Source organism: Piliocolobus tephrosceles, chromosome 1 (assembly GCF_002776525.5).
Source record: "Piliocolobus tephrosceles isolate RC106 chromosome 1, ASM277652v3, whole genome shotgun sequence".
Classification (NCBI taxonomy): Eukaryota; Metazoa; Chordata; class Mammalia; order Primates; family Cercopithecidae; genus Piliocolobus; species Piliocolobus tephrosceles.
The window spans coordinates 86,722,600-86,742,375 of NC_045434.1; the positions used below are offsets into that span (position 1 = coordinate 86,722,600).

A 19,776-nucleotide genomic window follows, 5' to 3' on the forward strand; every position below is an offset into this window, starting at 1 on the left:
TCATCATGAGCGCTTCCTCACCCCTCCCTAGTTCCTCTTTTCCCACTCACAATTATGTTTATTCCCTGCTACATAGACCCCTTACTTTAGTTGACCATGGAGACTGATTCGAGACTGATCTCCCATCTCCTCAGCTGCAGCACCCAATTAAAGCCTTTTTCCTCAGCAATACTCGATGTCTCAATGATTGGCTTTCTGTGAACTGAGAAGCAGGGCCTCGACTGAACTCCTGGGCTTTCAGTAACAATACATGTGTGCTTTTAAAGACTGCAATTAATGGGTCATGATATATTGAGAAATTGGAATGGCATCAACTTGGCCAATTTTGAGAAAACACACTGGGCTTAAATATCAGGGCCCTGTCTCCTGACCTGGACAGTATATGGCTGATTTTGAGTCATAGCAGGTGAGTATGGCCTGGTTTGAGTGTTTTATAGAAATGTATAACATGGCTGATTGCTTTTATTTTAAATCCAACAAATCTCCATTTCTGGTGAGACAATTTTGTTAAAACCAACCAACCAACCAAGCAAACATAGAAGAATATGAAGAAAAAAATAAAGGATTCTGTGCTTCCCAATCTCACTTGATTGCTGTCTTCTATTATATACTACAGGGAGGAAGGGGGCAATGTGCCCAGGAAGTACCATGTCCTGTTTTGACAATCATCTGGTCTCCTTGGGCAAACAAAGGACGGAAAGCATAAAGAAAATAACAGAAGTTTCGCAGATATTTCATCTCTGGGCTGGGCACAGTGGCTCACACCTGTAATCCCAGCACTTCGGGAGGCCAAGGCGGGCGAATCACTTGAGGTCAAGAGTTCGAGAGCAGCCTGGCCAACATGGCGAAACCTCATCTCTACTAAATATACAAAATTTAGCCAGGCATGGTGGCCAATGCTTATAATCCCAGATACTGGGGATTACAATCAGCTGAACCCGACAAGATGGAGGTTGCAGTGAGGGGAGATGGCCCACTGCCACTGCACTGCACTCCAGCTTGAGCAACAGAAGGAGACTGTCTCAACGAAAAGAAAGAAAAAAAGAAAGAAAGAAGGAAGGAAGGAAAGAAAGAAAGGGAAAAAAAAGAAAAGAAAAGAAAGAGAAATTTCATCTTGGCACAGGAAACTGCGACCGAGGCTTTAAGGAAAGAAGAAAAGAGAGACAGAGAGAGAGAGAGAGAAAGGGAGAAAGGGAGAAAAAGAGAGAGAGGAAGGGAGGGAAGGAAGGAAGGAATTTCACCTCGGTACAGGTAACTCTGTTACCAAGGCTTCAAGGGCTCTTCTCTGGCCCTAAGCCCACAGTAGAGTAGATTTTGCCTCATTTTCCAAGATGCAAATGAAACGATAGAAGTCGATCAAAGGAGAGGGCAGAGAGGAAGCAAGAGGGGTGGCTCCTTCCTGCAGGTCCACCTTCTTCAAGTGTTGCTTGTGGGATCAAAAGAAATGCCTTGACAGGGGTGGGTGGGAACTATTGCTACTTATTAGGAATTCAGACTACTGCAACAAACTTGCATTGCGTGGTTCCATGGTGTAATGGTAAGCACTCTGGACTCTGAATCCAGTGATCCGAGTTCGAGTCTCGGCGGGACCTTACCGTTTAATTAGGATGGTAGTGTCAGCTTTTACTCCCTAAATGGAATGGGGATTCCACTGACGTTCAGAAGCTCTGTGCTGCAGGCCCCCGTGTCCCTTCTGCTACCTCTGTCTGAGCCTCGCGATGTCGCCGGTGCTCTTCGTCCCCTCTTCTTCTTCCTCTTCGGTGTTCCCTGTCCCAGAAACCGGGTTCTCACAGTGGCCCCGACCACAGCGAAATTGCCGAATCATCCAGTCGGGGTGACCGAGCCTGCAGGGTCCCCTTCCTGGGCCAGCCTCCTGGTACCCAGCAATCAGAGGCCCGGATCCCTACGCCAGGGACCCAGCGACCCAGCAAGTCCCCACCCCCTCTCAGGGCGACCTGGGCCTCGGGGTGAGCGGTCTCCTCCACCAAAAAGGCCGCCGCCCCTCAATCCTAGACCCCGAGATTCCTTTCGCCCGGGAAATCTCCTAATGGCACCGATAGCCATTTCGGAAAGTAAACGGTGGCGTGAGAAATGTTGATGGGGTTAGCTCAGTCATTGGAGATTGTGTCTCAGTTTAGGGTCTATGGTTCGAAACCTAACTTGGGAGTAGCACTGTTTTATTCAGATGGCCCATCTGATTCTGAATGTTAATTTATTCTGTTCTTCATATTCAGATTTTTATGCCGAATTTCTAGCTCCTACGTCTCCATTGCGGGCCCTAGAAGTCACTGTTTCACTAAGCTTTGGAACCTGACTCCGGGAGATCTATTCTTTCGTCCCAGGATCTCAGCCGGAAAGAGAAATCCGCGTGGCGGCCTCTTCCAGCGCGCGGGCTAGGGGAGCGGGTTGTGATCCTCGGTCGCCCCGGCCGGGCTCCCTCAGGGCCACGGGAAAGAGGAAACTGAGCAGCTCTGAGGGGCGAGTCTCTGACGGTGGGGCTCCCCCTCGTCCTGCCAGGACCCTGCCCCAAGGAGAAGACGCCTCTGGACGCTACCACAGTTAAGAAACGTTTTCTCCTGCTCTTCAGAGCACTTGGGATAAGGCTCCTGATGGGTCTTGGGAATGAACTAAGATGTCGCTCCAGACACTCAGGACCATCCCTCTGATTTTCATATTTTGGGGCTGAGAGCATTTATGAAGGACTGAAAAATACCACAGTCTTTGAGAGTCTCCGTTTGGAGGACGAGGGGGTGGGAGAGGACGCCTTCTTGGTCCTTGGAGTGGACTGGCAGGCAAGGAAACACACAAACTCCGTTTCCCCTTGCAGGCTGGACTGCAGGGCCTGGGATGGAAAATTGGACAAAGCCTAACAGTATTTATGTAGAGTTTGGCTGCGTGCATTAAAAATTGTTATCCCTAGAGATAAGTGTAGGAAGGGACCAGGGCACTGCTGTTCACCTCCAGCTTTGCAGCATATGTAAATTTGACAACAGTGTATAGTGCATAAAAATTCATTCCTGTTTACAAATAATTGATCACAACCAGTTACAGGTTTCATTGTCCCTTCTCCACTTCCACTGCTTCACTTGATTAGCCTTACAGGAAAAAAAATTATTTGTAAATATGATATTGTTTCAGTTGATCCTCAGCCCACCCGTTCCCCACCAGCTAAAAGTAGTTGGAACAACAGTTGTGCACCACGTGCTGGGCTCGTTTTTGTATTTTCAGTAGAGATAGGGTTTTGCCATATTGGCCAGGCAGCTCTTGAATGCCTGGACTCAAGTGATCCGCCTGCCTGGGCCTTCCTGCTCCTCCCTGCTGGGATTACAGCCAACAGCCACCCCACTTGGCCATCCTATTTTGAATTTAAATATTTTGTAGTTATCACTCTTCAAAGATTCTGGGTTTTGTTGCATGTGCATGATGGGGTTCAGGACATGCTACTCCAAAATATAACATCTTGGGGTATTGAATATTTTATGTTTAATTAATTTGAATAAACAATAGAAACAGGAAGGTCACTGTCACCCTCCCCCTGCCCTTCTTCCCTAAAGTCAATTATAAGACCCTTATGTGAGAGGTGCCCTCTCTGTACCCAGAGGAAAGGTGCATTCTGGAGTCTGAAGACCCAGGGACACAGAGGAGCCTGAACACAGAGGCCTGGCTACGTTTTCCCCAGTTTGTTACTGTTAGATCATAGTTTTATTGTCTTATCATACTTCTCCATGACCATCCATTCTTCGATAAACCTACAGTTAAAAAAAAAAAAAAAATCCTGAGGTTTAGCTGTTTCCATGGGCCCTCATTTTCTTTGGAAGGCGCTCCTGTCATGTAAAACTTACATTAAATAAATACATATGCTCTTCTCTTGTTAGTCTGTCTTTTGCTGTAAGGGTCTCAGCAGTGAACCTAGGCTGGGTGAGGAAAAGTCCTATTTTCTCCCCTACATGTAGAAATGTCTTCCACTGTAAAACTATAAAAATTTTATTGGGGCAGATTTGAAGCAAGAAGTTGAATCATTATTCCTCTTTGGATGAGCTGAACAGATGAGCTAATAAACTCCCAGCTCCTCCCAGATAGAAATACTTCTCTAGCTCATTCCCTGAAGCTCCTTGAGGGTCAAACCTGCTGGAGATTAAGGGGCCTAACTGGGATCTCCCAGCCCAGGAGGTGATTTTTTGGTGAGAGGTTTGCTGCAATGTCTCTGGGAGGGTGCACAGCCACTGGAAAGTATCACTGCTGTAACCTCAGTACAAATGATTTTCGTCACATCTGCTCTTTGTGCAGTGTTGCAGGCAACATACAAGAGCTAACATGCACATGAGTAACATATGCACATCATCAACTGTGCCTGAATCACAAAGTGCCACATGTCACGCACAGTTGATGATGTGTGTATGTTTACTCATTTAGTCCTTACTTCAGACAGAGGTCACACCATCACCTTCATCTTCCATATGAGAAAACTGAGATCCACAAAGACGTAACTGACCTGCCCAGGGTCACTCAGCCAGCCAAGGAGGATTTGAAAGCAGGAATTTGAAGTGAAGGCAGCCTGGCTCCAGAGGACATTCTCAGAACCACTGCGTTTTTACTGCTGCTAACAAAACCACCCTTGCAAAAATTACGACAGTGAGAAAAACCTGGCATAGGAAAACTATGACTGTGAAAGAAATCTGACCTAACTGACCGCATCTTGCTTCTAACCTCTGAGCTGCCCTTGTCCATTCCTGGGCATAGGCCAGGCTGTGAGAGGAGTTTAGTTCCAAGTCTAAGTCTAAAGCAAAGATGATTTCCCCTTCCTGAGACAAACCCCTTCCTATCTTGGGGATCAGAACTCCCTAGCAAAGCTAACAAATTAGGCATGAGATTAGAAATTATGCCTCAAGAGCCATGCAGCCAGAAGCCACGTGATTCCTAAGCTCCCCAACTGTGCCTTTATATAACATTATTAGTGTCAAACCTAAGATTGGTGTTTAAGATATTTTTCAGACCCTACCTTATGATGGACTAGCTGGTGCCACTCATACCAGTAAACTGGCTCACCTGCTCTGGTGGCCCCCATCCAGGGACTGACTCCGTGCAAGTAAACAAGCTCTTACACCCTGTGATTTCCATCCCCAACCCAACCAATCAGCTTTGCCCATTCCTAGCCCCCTGCCTGCCAAACTGTCCTTGAAAAAACAAAAAACAAAAACAAACAAACAAAAAACAAAACAAAACAAAAAAACCCTAGTCTCTGAATTTGGGGGGAGGCAGATTTGAGTAATAATAAACCCCTGTCCTAGTCCCTCCGCTGTGTCTGCATTCATTAAATTCTTTCTCTATTGTAGAAAGCCTGCTGTTCTCAGCTCCATTGGTTTATCTGGGCAACAGGCAAGATAAACCTGCCGGGCAGTTACACTAATAAAAGAGAAACACAAATGGTAAGCATGCTTGAAAAGAAATCTGTGTATTTCTTTTGAAGAAACACAAAAGGAGGAGGAACGGTAAGACAGGCGATACACTGTCCTAAATATTTTCATGATTTTCCTGCCTCCTTCATAGCCTTCTTGTCCCAACAACTTCTCCCCAGAAACCTTCAACTTAAACATGATTCCTGCCAGAACTGGGTTTGTCCTTCCCTTTACATTTTCCTCTCACCTGCTCCACACCCCTTCCATATCTAATCTGTTCTTTCACTTCCAGGTCATTGAGGATTTTCCATTTAAAAATATAAAAATTCGTAAAGAGGAAGATAACTGGTCATCCATAGTCACACCTCCTGGAATTAACTACTGTTAACATATCTGTACATTTTTCTTCCAAATCATTTTTAAGCTATTGTCTTTTTTTAAAAAAAATTTATACATGCTAAGCATAGACTGTACCAACGGTAGAGAAAATGTAAACATATGTAAAATTCTTGATCACCTAAAGTTCAAAAATAACTTCTCATAACATTCGGGCAACACTGGAGTCATGGTATCGTGGTATATCTACAGAGAGAATGTATATTTTAGCTAGACTGTCCCCCTAGGCCCTACAAAAGAAAAAATAAGAAAAAATAATAAAGAAGGATATATATACCTGAAAAAATTGCAAAATAATAAAAAATACATATTTAAAAATATATAAAAATATATATTAAATATAATTATATATTTAAATAAATATAAGCATATATATGTATGCTTTTATAAAATTGAGCTTAGACTCTATTTTTATTTTACCAATATTCCATTTAATAATGCATCAACTCAACTGCAGACAAAGAGACGGAAACACAAATGAAGGAATTCCTGAACTCCCTAGCACAGTTAGAGAGACATTTTTCTAAAGGAATTTTCTAAAGGGTAAACATACATTAAATTAAGTAGAAGACATTAAGATTTGGAGTGGTTTTCTTATTCCTTTTTACAACCAAGTTGAGTAAGGTGTGAGCTGACTATGGTACAACGCATCCATTTCAAGTTTGATGACGTGTCTATTACTCTAAAAGGTTCTCTCATGCCCTTTGCAGTCAGTCCCGCCTCCCCCCACCCCGACCCCAGCAACCAATGATGTAGTTTCTGTCACTATACAGGTTAGTTTCACCTGTTCTAGAAATTCGCCTTGATGGCGCCACACAGGATGCTCTCTTCATCACTCGGCATAATGTTTTTGAGATTATCCATGCCATCTCATCTTTCCGTAACGTGTCCCATTTTATTGCTGGGTAGTTCGGGTAGCTGGGGTAGATCGCAGTGCATTCTACCGACAGGTGAGACTGCGGTTCTGACTTTCGGGCCTCCGTAAACATGAACAAGGGCACCTGGATGCGGGGAGAGCCGTTCCCCTACAGAAAGCAAGCGTGTTGTGTCTACAACCGAAGGAAGACACTGCTTTCATCCCAAAGAATAGCACCAAAGGCCCTGCTTTCATCCCAGAGAACAGCACCCGACTGCGTCGAGTTTCTGCCTGGCGCTATGAGGTGAGAACACATTCCCCACTAGCACAGAAATCCCACAAACTCCTATGGGGGCTGCGGTTAGAAGCAGAGCTGTGTGAAGGGTGATTCTGGGTGCTATGAAGAAACACGAAGGTTTTCACAGAGCGTTAGAACCTAAGAGACTGGAGACAATGAAGCAACATCTGCAAAGAGAAACCCCACGTAGAAAGGGAAGAGAAGAGCCCTGCGCAGTCCCCCACTAACACAAGCTACGCAGTCGAATTTTTCACAGTTGGGCAAAACGCGAGGATCAGTACGTGGGGGAGTGCAATAGAAAAGCCTCGTTCTGGCAAAACCCTCTTCAGAACATTATTTTCTCTGTCAGGTAAACATGAGTTTACATACCTCCGCCCTGCCACAGCCCCACACGCCTCACCCTTTACACACACGGTCACTTGCCCCGCGCATCCCCAAGCCCTACTAGCCCTGACACACAGCTGGGACTCTCAGGTCCGACCAGCGGTCCTGGGCTCGCTCCTACAGCACGGGAACTCCTTCGTGGCGAAGCAGCAGGTGGCGAAGCGGCAGCCCCAGCGCTGCCTCATCTACATAGAAGTCGCTCTCTCCGTGATGTCACCGACAGGGCCTTTCCCGTCGTAGTCTGCTTTTCCGCCCCATCTTCCGCCACTCAGCCGAACAACTTGCTGCCAGAGCCTGCAGGGGCAGTGACCTCTGCCTCTCCCTTCACCTCCCTTCTCCGCCCCTGATCTTTCCAAAGAAGCGGGTGTTTCTGTTGTAGTTTTTTGTTTGTTTTTTGTTTTGAGCCGGAGTCTCGCTCTGTCGCCCAGGCTGGAATACAGTCGCATGATCTCTGCTCCCTGCAACCCCCGCCTCCCGAGTTGAAGCGATTCTACTGCCTCAGGCTTCTGCGTTGCTGGGATTACAGGAGCACGCCACCAAGCCCTGCTAATTTTTGTGTTTTTAGTAGAGACCGGGTTTTCACCATGTTGGCCAAGATGATCTCCAACTCCTGACCTCAGGTGATCCGCCGGCCTCCGCCTCCCAAAGTGCTGGGATTACAGGTGTGAGCCATCACACCTGCCCAGAAGCCAGTTCTTAGCCTGTGTTGCCAGGACCTCTTTGGCAGACAGCTGGAGCCTGTCCACGGTTCTTCAAACAATGGCTTGTAAAGCACAGACTAAAACATGTAGGATTACACAAGAAACTGGTTCTCTTCACATCGTTATTCTTGTGATGTAGCATTCTACTTGAAATTGGAAGCCGTTCAATATCAGAGAGAAACCACATCTATGAAACTAGAGAGGCTGCTCAGATGACTGCAAACCAGCCATCCTTACTTGTGTTACCACTAGTAGTGTTATAAAGACAGTGGTCCAATTTCATGAATCTTGTAGGGTTTTTTCAAATACAGCAATGTACAAATATGCTGCCAGCAGAGCACACTGGACACTCAGGCATGGTGCTAGAGTTTGTCATCTCTTCCACAGCCTTCTCTAGACCTTAGCACTTACGTCATGTTAGCACTTTATATTCTGCAAAGACAGAAACAAAGTGGTCCAAATTTGGAGGAAAAAAAAATTGAGGGGAAATTTTATTTGAGGTGCTTGACTGATTACTTTCAATCTGTAGAACACAACCCCAAACTCGGACAATACTCCACAGATTCCAAATCTATCAGACCAGTTTTTCCTGTCCTTTGCTTTCATATAAATCGAATCATAAAGTATGTAGTGGGTTTTGGGGGAGTATAACTGCCCAATGGGTTCACGTTGCCTACTGCCTAGACAGAACCAATTTATCAAGATGGGAATTGCAATAAAGAAAGTTACTCACCCAGAGCCAGCTGTGTGGGAGACCAGTTTTATTATTACTCAAATCAGTCTTCCTGAGCATTCTGGGACCAGAGTTTTTAAGGATAATTTGGTGGGTGGGGGCCAGTGAGTTGGGAGTTCTGATTGGTCAGGTCGGAGATGAACTCAGAGGGAGCTAAAGCATCCTCTTGAGCTGGGTCAGTTCCTGGGTGGGGGCCACAAGATCAGATGAGCTGGTTTATCCATCTGGGTGGTGCCAGCTGATGCATCGAGTGTAGTGTCTACAAAATATCTCATGTACCGATCTTATGTTTTACAATAGTGATGTGATCCCCAGGAACAATTTGGGGAGGTTTAGAATCATAAGCTGGAGGCTGTGTGACTCCTAAACCATCATTTCTAACATCATGGCTAATTTGTTAGTCCTGCAAAGGCAGTCTAGTCCCCAGGTAGGAAGGGGGTTTGTTTTGGGAAAGGGCTGTTGTCATCTTTGTTTCACAGCTAAATCATAAACTAAGTTCCTCTCAAAGTTATTTTGGCCTGTGCCCAGGAATGAACAAGGACAGCTTGGACGTTAGAAGCAAGGTGGAGTCAGTTAGGTTGGATCTCTTTTGCTGTGATAATTGTCCCAGTTATAATTTTTGCAAAGTCGGTCTCAGGAGCAGAGGCATAGGTTTGACTTCTTTCACTCAGTCTTACATCTATGAATTGTTCATGTTATTCATGTGGTTATTTGTTTCTGTGTGTATTCCTTTGTATGAATATAGGCCAACTTATTTATTTATTCTACTGTTGCTGAACATGTTGACCTAAAAAAAAGACGCTGAAGCACAAAATATGATTTAGAGTTTACTTGAGCCAACATGAAGACAGCTGCCTGGAAGACTCACAGCCAAAGAACCCTGGATCTGAGCTCCCTTTGGCCTTTGTCACAAGCAGGTTTTTAAAGGTCAAAAGGGAAGACGCACGATGGGCTGATAGAAAGGTGCCTGTCTGGAATTCTCATTGGTTTTCAGAAATAGCATTGATGACAGCTTGGCTATCCGTTGTTATGGGGTGTGGGATATAGTGTTTGGTGTGGCATTATTAGATTAATTTACAGCTACCTAGGGTGATAGCAAGCAGTTCCAACAGTTGAATACATAGCTCAAAAGGAAGGAATCAGAAAGTGGTTGCTGTCTTGATTTAATGTCTCTCTGATCATGTGAAGTGGCTCACATTCCTCAGATAAAAATTCTTTTAAAAATCTTTCTTCTTGAAAGCACTGGTGATCAAAAGCTCAGCCAAGGCGTCCCTCTTTGTCAGGAAGGCTCATTCCCAGATGGTCTTTCCCACATTGAGGCCAGGAGAGGAAATGAGAAAGAGACCTCAGTTAAGTCTACAGCTGTCACTTGTTGAATCATCTCTAGTCTTCAGATACCACAAAATCACTTTTCTCAGAAGTAAAACAGGAAATATATAACATTAATAATTTGAGTAGAACACATATAATGCACACAAGAATGAGATTCACAAAGAGAATCTGTAGACCAGAACAGTAAGGGAACCTATTCCTATTCCATTAGGGAGCCAACTAAAACCATCAGGGAAAACATCACATCCCGGTTCTTCTTTCATGATTTCTTGTAGCCAAATGACTTCTAATTTTTTTCTAGATGAAGTTCTACTTCATGGGAAGTATTTATATATTTATACGCAACAAGACGTTGTAACCAGCACACATCCACCTCCCTGCTCAGCTAAATCTACCATCCAAAGCGGGCTGTGGAGGCTGCTGTGGCTGCGGCTCTCTCTTTGTGTGTTCTGGGCTGTGTTGTACTAAGTGGAAGAGGAGGTTGTGGGCAAGCGTTGTGCAGAGATCACAACCAGGTGGGCAGACGGCTGCTCTCTCCACACTATCAGTCGACAATGTACAATTCCTTTTATGAACTCTTGTAAGTGCTGCTGTATCTACCCGTTGTTTTTGTTTTGTTTTGTTTTGTTTGAGACAGACTGTCTCTCTGTCTCCCAGGCTGGAGTGCAGTGGCACAATCTCGGCTCACTGCAACCTCTGCCTCCTGGGTTCAAGCGATTCTCCTGCCACAGCCTCTCAAGTTGCTAGGACTGCAGGCACACGCCACTGCGCCCGGCTAATTTTTGTATTTTTAGTAGAGACTGGGTTTCAACGTGTTGGCCAGGCTAGTCTCAAACTCCTGACCTCAGGTGATCCAACCACCTCGGCCGCCCAAAGTGCTGGGATTACAGGCATGAGCCACTGAGCCCAGGTTCTACCCATTTTTAAATAAGGCTAATACTGTCTTTGAAAATATATATCATCTAAAGTGATGCAATTATCTAGTACAACCTTACTAGCTTTTTGTTGAGCTGTGAAAGAGGCTACAATTTCATCAGCAATATTTCTTTCTTTCTTCTTTCTTTTCCTTCCTTCCTTCCTTCTGTCTTCCTTCCTTCCTTCCTTCCTTTCTTCCTTTCTTTCTTTCTTTTCTTTCTTTCTTCTTTCCACGGTCTTGCATGGTCTTGCTATGTTGCCCAGGCTACATTGCACTGCTGCAGTCTCGCCTCACAGCACTCTCAACCTCCCTTGCTCCAGCAATCCTCCCACTTCAGCCTCCCAGGTAGCTGGGACTACAGACATGCACCACTATACCTGGCTAATTTTGGTTTCTGTTTGTTTGTTTGTTTTGTTGGTTTGTTAAGAGATAGGGTCTCCCTATCTTGCTCAGGATGGTCCCAAATTCCTGAGCTCAAACAATCCTCCCACCTGAGCCTCTCAAAGTGCTGGGATTACAAGCATAGGCCACCAAGCCTGGACTCTTTATTTTTCTTTCAGAGAGACGGAGTGACTCTGTTGCCCAGGCTGGAGTGCAGTGTCTCCATCATAGCTCACTGCAGCCTGGAACTCCTGGGTTTAAATGATCCTTCCAGCTCAGCCTCTGAATCACTGGGATTATAGGCCAGAGCCACCATGCCCAGTTTTTATCAGCAATGTTACCTAAGGCTAAAGAAGGATTTCTAACCATGGGAAGCAACATCCCATCAAAGCAAAAGGGTGTCCCCCCAAAAATGTATGGAGCTACTTTCTTAATGGCCAGGCAGGTAATTAGCAAATTTTCCCCCAACAGGATCTCGATCTATTAATAAAATAGAGTGGTGGGCATGCCTAGTGAAAAGTTTGAGGATACTCATCCAATTTTTTTGTTTGTTTGTTTTGTTGGTTGGTTGGTCGTTTTTTTGAGATGGAGTCTCGCTCTGTCTCCTAGGCTAAAGTGCAGTGGCATGACCTTGGCTCACTGCAACATCTGCCTCCTGGGTTCAAGTGATTCTCCTACCTCAGCCTCCTGAGTAGCTGGGAGTACATGTGAACACCATCATACCCAGATAATTTTTGTATTTTCAGTAGAGATGGGGTTTCACAATGTTGACCAGGCTGATCTTGAACCGTGACCACAGGTGATCCACCCGCCTTGGCTTTGCCATTCATCCAATGTTGAGTTTCTTCAGAGCTATATATAGGGGTGACCAAATATCCTAAAAGACATTGCACTTCATCATTCCATGCCTTTAGATATTTGAGGGCCATGGATGGTAATCTCCTCCAGAGACAAAATAAATGCTGGTGCAGAACAGGTAAGTGTAGTATAATTTGGGTACATCAGCTTTTGGCATTTAAACCATGGTCAGACATGTTAGAGCAAGAGGACAGGTTGCATCCTGATAGCAGAAGGAAGTGTTTTTCTCTTAACTTTCCAATAGCATCATGGTGTTTACCACTGTCATTTCAGAGTGAGGCAACAATTTTTTGTTTGGTTGGTTTTGTTTCTGATTTTTGGTTTTTTTTCAGCCGGGGTCTCACTGTTGCCCACGCTGGAGTGCTGTGGCAACATCATAGCCCAGTACAGTCTTGACCTCTTGACCTTCAGGGCTCAATGAATCATCCTATCTCAGCCTCCCAAGTGCTGGAGTTACAGGCACACACCATCATGCCCAGCTTATTTATTTACTTTCTGAGACAGGGTCTCACTCTGTTGCCCAGTCTGAAGTGCAGTGGTGTCATCAGGATTCACTGCAGGCTCGAACTCATGGGCTCAAGTCATCCTCTCACTTCATGCTCCTGAGTAGCTGGGACTAAAGGTGGGCGCTACCATGCCCAGCTAATTTTTGTATATTTTGTAGAGACAGGGTTTCATCATTTTGCCCAGGAAGCTAGTCTCAAACTCTTGGGCTCAAGTGATCCTCCTGCCTCGGCCTCCCAAAGTGCTGGGATTACAGGCAGTTATTTTGACAGTACAATTATGATGGTTTAAACTGAGACGTGGGGCAGGAAGGTTAGGATGAGTCAGACAGATTCGAAAAACAGCTTTTGCTTGATGTGACCCTGATTTGCATTGTCAGTGCAATAAGGAGGAATACTGGTGAAATTTAGCACAGGATGTACCAATGAATCATTATGGTCAAAGATGGTTGGTGGTTTAAGGTGGTGAACTCAGCACCTTGTCAAATTTCCCACAGTGGCAATGGTTTGTGAGATTCTGATCAGAGAATTATCCCTTCCTGCTGTAATCAAATTAATTAGGGAGAGTAAAACAGAAATCTGATCATAGGCATTTTGCTATATATGTACATGTATGCATGTATATGTATATACACACACATGCAATAGAACTAGTGTGCCGTATCTTAAGATAATATACATATAAGGTGATTTTACCAAAATCAACAAGAGAGGACCCCTACAACTTCAAGAGGCCCTAACAGCATACGTATTCCAGTCAATAGAAAAATAGACCAACGCTTTCAGTTGCAGTAAGCACTGGAATTGTGAATAACTGGTTATACAGCTGGTATGTTTGGCAAAAGTGGACTACAACAGATGTCAGCTACTTGCCATCTTGGTCAGGAATATTGCAGGTCGCCTTTAAGTGAAAACCTCCACTGACAGATGTCCACTCTGGTAGGGATATGAGAAACATGAATCTTTGTGTCAACGCCCTTATGTTTACTGCCACAGAGATTGGGCAATAATACCTGATGTGAGCCAGGTGCCGTGGCCCACACCTCTGGTCCCGGCTACTTGGGAGACTGAGGCACGAAGATGGGAGTTAAAGGCTACAGTGAGTCATAATTGCGCCACTGCATTCTGGCCTGGGCAACAGAGTGAGACCCCATCTCAAAAAAAAAAAAAATTATTATTAATAATACCTACTTGGTGCCCTCCAGTGGACTTGGAGGGAATATTTATTTGATGTTGTTTCCAGTAAGCAACATCTCCAGTTTATATGCATAATTTTTGATATTTTCACCTCCCAGCAGCTCATTATGAAAACCATTCTTTATTAATTTGGAGCTCTTGGTAAGAAGTTTTGTGAGACCTTAGCAATGATGGAGAATGTTACCTTTAAGAAGTGCCGGTTCATAAGCGCCTTCATCTAACCACTGCATGGGTCTTCCTGTTATTATTTCAAAGGGAGAGAGTGGAAGTTTTCCAGAAGCAGTGGGTGATCTCTGGCCAGGGAAGGTTAAAAGCTTCTGTTAGCTTTGTCAATTGAGTGTTTACTGTACCATTTTTGAGTTGCACCAGTTTAGAGAATTAGGAGTGACAGGCACAATGGAAACGTTGGCACGTAGGCCAAATGTTACAAATGGATCCAACTACCTGTCTGATAAAGTGTGTTCCTCGGTTGCTATGGAGATCAGATGGCACTCCCCATGAGGAATGATTTTTTCTCATCACAGCCTGCCTGCTGCTTGGGCTGTGGCTCATCGGCATGGAAATGCTTCACCCCAGTGAGAGCACATACAAATTACAACCAGAAGGTATCTGTGACCCTGAGATGGAGACAGCTGGATAAAGTCTAACTGTCACGACTCAAAGGGTGCTAAAGATACAATGTCCCTGTGACCCATGAAGGGATCTTCCAGGATTATGTTTGGGACAGAACAGACAGTACCACAAGAATAAACCCTTTGTGCAATCGTAGACGATGGTTTTCCATACACTGCTTTTCCCATGCTATCATTTTGTCTGAATTCCAACAAGTCAGCTTAAAAACTACTTTAAAAAGGGTAATTGAAGCCTAAGGGGTGGATCATTGTATCATTGGGCCCATATCATATGCTGTTTCTGAAAAAAAAAACAGAGCTTGTTCCCTTTATCTTTCCAGAGATCTATCTCCTGCTTTGGAGATCCCACGTGTGCTTCTTCTAATAAGGTTTTCAATGGGTCATAAGTCAGCAAGGTCATTTAGAGAAGTTCTGAGTCTGATGTCACCTTCAGAGCTGCATTCTTAGCTGCCGCATCAGCAAAACGGTTGTCCTTGCTCTCCGGAGTATCTAATTTTGAATGACCAGTAATTTTGATGATGGCCAAAGATTTGGGTTTTCAAATTGCTTCTAAGAGGTAAGAGACTTACTGGTAATTTTTGTTGGGTGGACCTGGTGAAATAAGAAATCTATGTTGCTTCTAAACCATTCCCAAATCATCACCTTCTCCAAATGCATCTCTGTGGTCAGTGTAAATGTTAGGCTGACGCGGGAGGATTGATTGAGCCCAGAGATCAAGACCAGCCTGGAAACCACAGTGAGACCTCCTCTCTATAAAAAGTCAGAGAATTAGCCGGGTGTGGTGGCATGCACCTGTAGTCTCATCTACTTGTAGGCTCAAGTGGGAGGACTGCTACAGCCCAGGCGTTTGAGACTGTGGTGGGCCATGATGGAGCCACTGCACTCCAGCATGGGTGACAGAGTGAAACCCTGTCTCAATACATACATACATACATACATACATAAATTATTTTCAACCATTTAAAATATCAATGACAGATTTGTTTGGCCTTTTAAGTGCATTGCTGAATTATCCTCCAATCTACATCTAAATCTAAAGCAGAGCCTGCTTTAGAAAGAGAAGAGGAAAATGTATTTCAATTTAGAAAAGGGAAGTCTTTTACAATATTCTTAATTCACATTATGGTGAAGCGGTATACACAATGGTAGGCTCCCCTCTTCCTGTGGGTTTTACCATGAAAGGGGCTGCTAGAACAGAAGTTTCAGGGAAGAGGCCAGAGCCCTAGGGACTTTCCTCAGGTGATGCTGATGGAAGAAGAGGCAAGGCAGGACAGGAAGGCTCAGGTAAGAAAGACTATGCAGGTGCAGGGGCAGGAGAAGGAGCAGTTGGAGGTGAAAGAGATAAAGCTTCCTCAATATTTCTCAATTCAGAAAAAGTGTCAGATATCCCCAATTTATATCCTCAATGGAGGCAATTTTCTCAGAAGTTCTTTTAGAAAGTTCTAGGTATCATTGGAAGTAAGTCTCCCATTTAATTTGCCTGATTCTAACGCCAAATTTTTCCAATTGTGTGCCCTAATAAATTATTTTAGACATTTCAAAAGATCCCCGTTTTCTCCATTCTACTTACTAGTTTTTCTGGTTAGGTGGGTCGGGTTTCTCGGATATTTACAAGAGGATGCTTCATAAGTATTATACAGAAACACAGCTGGTGGTTCTAAAGGCGGTTGTTTCTTCAAAGTGTGCTCAGATTTTGAAGCTTGATTTCCCATAATTCAGGAGCTTTGCAAAGATGACCAAGGCCTGCAATGTGATTTGGGTCAAAGTGCAGTACTTATGAAGTCACTCCTACAGATAACACCGGAGTTGTGTATAGCTGTCTCAGTGGTTCCCACTGTTTCTAACCACCAGGTGGCCACAGAATGCATGTGCTCTGGGGGACCCGTCCCACATACACCCTCCCAGAAGAGCAGAAAAGGGGGTTCATAAAGACATTCTTCTGAAGGGAAATGCTCTATGAGGCCGCCTTGACATGGTGAGTAGTGATCGTGACACCTCTGCAGCATCCCTGGTCACTTGGAGCACCTGAATGGGTCAGCGGAAGCAGATCACTTCTTTTCTTCAGGGCTGGAGAACACACCTCCATGAATTTTCCAGCCAAGGACTAACAAGGACCGGGTGCAGTGGCTCACGCCTGTAATCTCAGGCTGAGGTGGGCAGATCACCTGAGGTCAGGAGTTCAAGACCAGCCTGACCAACATGGAGAAAACCCATATCTACTAAAAATACAAAATTAGTTGGGCGTGGTGGCACATGTTTGTCGTCCCAGCTACTCGGGAGGCTGAGGCAGGAGGATTGCGTGAACCTGGGAGGTGGAGGTTGCGGTGAGCCGAGATCATGCCGTTGCACCCCACCCTGGGCAATGAGAGCAAAACTCCATCTCAAAAGAAAAAGAAAAAAAAAAAGAACTAACAAGAATTAGTCACAAATGAAAAGCTAGGTTTGAACTTTCATAAAAGCATGCTACAGAAAACAAAACCACCGATGTCTACCTGCCAATACCTTGACCCAGACCTTCCTGACGAGGGACAGAGACAGAAAAGGCAGAAGCTTTCCACACAGCGCTTTGCCTAACTGTGACCCAAACTTTCTGACCTGAGGCAGAAGTGGAAAGGGCAGTTTTTCCTCATGAAACTCAAGTCTCTTACCCACAGGGTAGACAGAAAACCTCCATTGTAGGAAGGGAAGGCTGGAAAGGACAACTCAAGCAAACTCCAGGCCTTCAACCAAAGAGTGGAAAGGTCCAGATTTCAGGAGGATTCACCACTTACTGCCCATCTGTTTCTCTCAGTCAGAGCTCGAGGACTTCAGAGCTGGCCAGGCACCCAGTCCAGGAGGAATGTGGTATGATCTGAGGGACGAAAATAGATGCGCCATTGTAGACTAAGAGAGCTTCTAAGGTTAAGGAAACAAAAGTTACCTACAGGTCAAGGATTCAAGGCTGGACTGGTACAGCAACTTCCTAAATTTCTATGGCTACAAGAAAAACCACACTCTTGCTAAACTCCTTAACAATAGGAGCTAGCAGGCAAATTGTCAAAATCTTCCCAACAATTCTCAACTGGATTTACAACCCAGATCACTAGACCTCTGATGGGACAGAGGAGTGGCCTTCCATTCTCTCCTGATAAGCAACTGCAGGCCTCAAGCCAGTTTCAGCCATGTTACAGGGCCTGCACACAAACCGACTTCGTGTCCAGTAGTTCATCTTTTGACATAACGAGCCAATTTCCACCTCATTTTAATGCTAAAATCCCTTCCCAATGTGAAGATGGGGTGCATGTTCATATATGTATCCATTGCACATGAACTCAATACCCCTCAGAAATATGTATGGCCTTTCCCCCAAACCTACTGAATATATATGACTCTATTGTGTGATATATGCCTGTGATTGAGGTCCAGCTCTGGAGACCAGGCTGGAGAAGATAGCAAGACACTCTCTCTCTCTCTCTCTTTCTCTCTCTCTCTCTATAATATATATATACACACATACATACACACACACTACATATATGTATATGTACATATGTATACACACACACACACACACACACACATCCATCGTGAAAGTCCTAGATTCATCTTAAGTTGCACAAAAAGTGCACTTAAAGGAAAATGTTTCTAACCTGAAGGTCAAGCCTACCTATTGACGTGTAATATGTTTTTGAGACATTCTCAACAGCATTTGCTTTCCCTAGCATAGTGGTTTTCATGTTTTCCTCACACCTGAATGTCCTTAGTGCAAAATCTGCCAGAATTCATTTCCTTTGCTGTTCTTCTTTGAGAACCCTCCAGAGTTTTGTTTTATTTATTTATTTTATACCTTTTAAAAGCATAGAGACAAAGACTGGCGAGTGGCATATATTACTACATTAGTCTGAGTTCTCCAGAGAAAGAAAATGAGCAGGATACACACACACACACACACACACACACAGAGAGAGAGAGAGAGAGAGAGAGAGATTTGCATTGGCTCATATGATTATGAAAGCAGAGAAGTCCAAGGTCTACTCCTGAGTAGACCCAGGAGAGTCAAATATAGTTCAAGACCAAGTCCAAGGCATAAAGCAGAAGACTGATGTCCCAGCTCAAAGACAATGAAGCAGAAAGACTTCTTTCTAGCCTTTCTTTCTATTCAAGCCTTCTGTGGGTTGGATGAGGCCCACTCACACTGGGGAGAGCAATCTGCTTTACTCAGTTTACCCATTCAGATGTCAATCTCACCCAGAAACATCCTCAGAGACACACTGAGAAAAAATGTTTAACCAAATATCTGGGCACCGCATGGCCCAGTCAAATTGATGCAAAAATTAACCTTCACAAATATTATCAATAGAAGTGACTAATAAATGTAGCATCATGTCCTGCCTGTTTATCCCATGATAATTAATATATTCCAGCATAATGTTGGCTTCCTTTCCCTTACTGTAGCAACATGTGGAAGTTTCACTTAAAATAGGCCAGGCGCGGTGGCTCAAGCCTGTAATCCCAGCACTTTGGGAGGCCGAGACGGGCGGATCACGAGGTCAGGAGATCGAGACCATCCTGGCTAACACGGTGAAACCCCGTCTCTACTAAAAATACAAAAAATTAGCCGGGCGAGGTGGCCGGCGCCTGTGGTCCCAGCTACTCGGGAGGCTGAGGCAGGAGAATGGCGTGAACCCGGGAGGCGGAGGTTGCAGTGAGCTGAGATCAAGCCACTGCACTCCAGCCTGGGCGACAGAGCAAGACTCCGTCTCAAAAAAAAAAAAAAAAAATGTGAAAGGATGGCCTGCCCCTCCACACCCGTGGGCGTTTCTCGTTAGGTGGAACGAGAGACTTGAGAGAAGAAATGAGACACGGAAACAAAGTATAGAGAAAGAAAAAGTGGGCCCAGGGGACTGGCAGAGTTCCCTCAGTATTTATTGATCATTATCTTTACCATCTTAGAAAAAAGGAAGTGGCAGGATAATAGGATCATCGTAGGGAGAAGGTCAGCAGTAAGACTTGTGAATAAAGATCTCTGTGATATAAGTTTAGGAAAAGTACTGTGCCTTGATATGCATATGTAAACATCTCCATAAACCTTTTTAGTGCATAAAGAGCAGCATTGCCCTAGCAAGTCCCACCTTTCGCCCTAAGGCGGTTTTCTCCTTTCTCAGTAAACAGAACAATACAATCGGGTTTTACACCGAGATGTTCCATTGCCCA

At 44.7% G+C, this 19,776-nt stretch overlaps 2 non-coding genes across 2 annotated transcripts; one reads left to right on the top strand and one right to left on the bottom strand.

The window, feature by feature from the left end:
- The first annotated feature begins 1,520 nt into the window (after positions 1-1,520).
- On the top strand, positions 1,521-1,592 carry TRNAQ-CUG. Its single transcript has one exon. It is a non-coding gene; the product is annotated as a tRNA-Gln (tRNA).
- A 5,550-nt stretch (positions 1,593-7,142) lies between these two features.
- On the bottom strand, positions 7,143-7,303 carry LOC111544016. Its single transcript, XR_002732002.2, has one exon. It is a non-coding gene; the product is annotated as a U1 spliceosomal RNA (small nuclear RNA).
- Between the last annotated feature and the right edge of the window lie 12,473 nt (positions 7,304-19,776).